This window comes from Alosa sapidissima, chromosome 24, assembly GCF_018492685.1.
Source record: "Alosa sapidissima isolate fAloSap1 chromosome 24, fAloSap1.pri, whole genome shotgun sequence".
Taxonomy (NCBI): Eukaryota; Metazoa; Chordata; class Actinopteri; order Clupeiformes; family Clupeidae; genus Alosa; species Alosa sapidissima.
This window is the reverse complement of record NC_055980.1, coordinates 20,759,526-20,762,519: the sequence shown is the minus strand read 5'-3', so window position 1 is coordinate 20,762,519 and position 2,994 is coordinate 20,759,526. Positions and strand designations below refer to the sequence as shown.

Below are 2,994 nucleotides of genomic sequence, written 5' to 3'. Positions count from 1 at the left end.
TTCCCCTGGGTTCCATAAATAAGGACTATAAAGTGTTATTAAAAAGGGCTCCAAAAAGCACCATTAGGAAATAAAATTTACAAGAATATCACAGACACTAATCACGATGGTTCATGAGAAATTATATCTTACTACTGATGACTAAGCCTTGGTCAGCCCAGTCCTGCATTGTCTCTTATACACTGACCGTCTAATGAGGGTGTAAAATGTGTGACTGTGGTTGTATATCTATCACAGACTTTAATTGGTTTATTTAACACTGGCAATGAAATATCAAAAATGTGATCACAAAAAGCCTCAGAAGTTAAGGAGCGTTTAATTTATCTGTACAAGGAGACTACAGGCAGGCAGGAACAATTTTTACCACCAAACTGTTAGTCAGACTCATGTCGACCAGATCTTGGATAGATATATATATATAAACTTTTATTTCCTTTTTACAGCACATGTGAGCAAAGACAATCACTCAAGATATCATATAGAAAATAAATCCAGCTCAAGTTAAAAGGATCAACAGTCTGACAAATGCCTTACATCAATTAACGTATTGAGATGGACTGTAAAACGCTCCCTGATACACAGGAATGGTACTTTATCATCAGCAAACGCATTAAAACACAAACAGCGAGACAACACTGTAGAGACACATTGCATTTCAAAGCTGCAATCTGTACTATGACAATAGAATAGAGTCCAAGTGATCGGAGCAGTTAGTTTGATCTACACGTCACCATCACACGGGCACAAAAATGCAAGGGACAGGGAGGCACTGGTCCCATTTGAGATGGGTGTAACAACGCAAAGCCTCCGCATGCCCCCCGTACGGAATGCTGGTGGCAAGTGCTTCAACGGCAAGGCACTCAGAGGGGAAAAAATGCACATAGAAAGTCCAATTGAATAAAAGATGATGGGGGTATGTTCACAGCAGAGTGGGAGGGGGAGGGGGTGGGTTGGAGTCCTCAACCTTTGCAGTTCTCAGTGAACTGCCAAACTGGTACCTGGCATGCTTAGATAGCTGTTGAATTCTCCATATTTGCATTCTCTGCCATTATACAATGGTGACCCAACGTATGCAAAACCTCCATTGGGGCCACAAGTCTTTGAATCATAAAACCAGAAAAAAAAATATCTATCAGGAGGAAACAGACACAATATTTAACATGCAGAAAAAAAGAAGAAAAAAACAACATAGACTTTTAACACTGTCTGGAGGAAAACACGTAAAGAAAAAGCCCAAAAATATCACACACACAAATACGGGACAGCCATGAACTATAAACACCAGGGGACAACAACACCGTATTCCTCAAGCAGCAAAAACATCTGTCAACAGCTGCTTTTGCTTTTGAGTTGTGAGAAGTAAAATGAAGGTCTTGCATAGACTAATTTCACACCCTCACTCACACAAAAACTCAGAAAAAAGAATACAACAAAGACATGAATACAATAAATAAAAATATATATATTATACAAAAATCTCACAAAACAAAAACCTCTTTGGATTTAATTTATGTACTATGTTACTACCCATGATGTTTACCATTGTCTCTTGTTTACAGTTTACACTAAATAACCTTTGCGAGAGCAATCCAAGAATGCTCTGTGCTCCTGTACTAGTCTACTCCAGTAGACCATGTCACAGAGGTTGTTGACCTTTAAAGCATATAATCAGGCCCTGTACAGCCAAAATATGAACTCAATATATTACATGCCATTTTTGTCTTGAGGCTGCAATAGGTTCCCTTGTACAGTAAACAGCATAAAATCATGCACACACCACACCCTTTATTTGACAACAATGTCAGGGTACGACCGAATGACATTGAAATGCCCCCCCCCCGATATCATCACTTTAATGCAACCCACTGGACGTCCTGGTCTCCACCGTTTACCCTATACGCATGTGCTTATGATGAAATCTGCTCAACAACAACAACAACAACAACAACAACAACAACAACAACAACAACAACAACAAAACCCCCCTAAAAAACAGAACTCTCCTCAGGTAAACAAACAAACATAAACAAAACAAAACGAACACAAAACAGAAAGGAGCAAATGAGGAACTTCCCCCAAAAGTTTCCCAAAGAAGAAAGAGTTGTGAAGGTCTCGCAATGATCATTTCAGCTAGATCTACATCTCATATGACTTCTGCAACCTCACAAGAAGGTTCTCCGTCCTTCCATTCCTCGGAACCAACCACACACACACAAAAACAAACCAACATCACATGTCCACGATGTGGTTCTCCAGGGAAGAGTGGCTAGAATGAAAAATGAGACACATGATCTTGAAGCTTTAACAAGACATCCAGACAGACCATCCCCAATTTACTTCACAAAAAGCCTTTCTCCTAAGCCTCAGGTGAACTGAGGGCCACAGACAGGCAGAGTGCCACTAGAGAGGCACTAAGGCTAGAAAACACAAGGCTAAGGGCACTGAAGCGGCTCTATGCTGGGGAGTATGGAATCATGGGATATGTGTGTGTGTGTGTGTGTGTGTGTGTGTGTGTGTGTGTGTGTGTGTTGGGGGGTGTCACAGAACTGACAACAGCAAGTGAATCTCAGTTGCTGTTGTGCTTCCAAGAAACTTTCTTTGAATGACCTTCAAAAATGCCCCCCCCCCCCCCCCGACCGTGATATTGTATATGTATAAGTATCACTGGAGGTCCAAGGCACCTATTTCCCCATACATAATTTTTACAGATTTTCCGGCTACTTCTGCTTAACATGGAAGTTTCCAGAAGAAAGGAATGACTTGAAATGGTTCAACATAGTACGTTGCGTGTCCAAGAGATCTTCTCTGTAAATTGGCAGTAATAGAGAGGATCGGCAGGTGATGGACCACTGAGAAAATGGATGGTGAGTGTGTGTGTGTGTGCAAAAGTTTGCACTTGTGCGTCACTTGTTTCATTCCAAGGCCATTTCTTACATTACATTGCTTTCCATGTCTCAGAGTGTCTGGAATGTATGACATACAACACAAAGTTAA

General features: G+C 40.8%; 1 protein-coding gene across 1 annotated transcript in view; it reads right to left on the bottom strand.

The window, feature by feature from the left end:
- Positions 1-299: 299 nt before the first annotated feature.
- The window catches only part of slc38a10 (solute carrier family 38 member 10), a 30,626-nt gene continuing 27,931 nt past the window's right edge, over positions 300-2,994 (bottom strand). Inside the window, 1 exon segment of the mRNA XM_042083939.1 lies at positions 300-2,529. The gene's annotated coding sequence lies outside the window, so the exon portion shown is untranslated.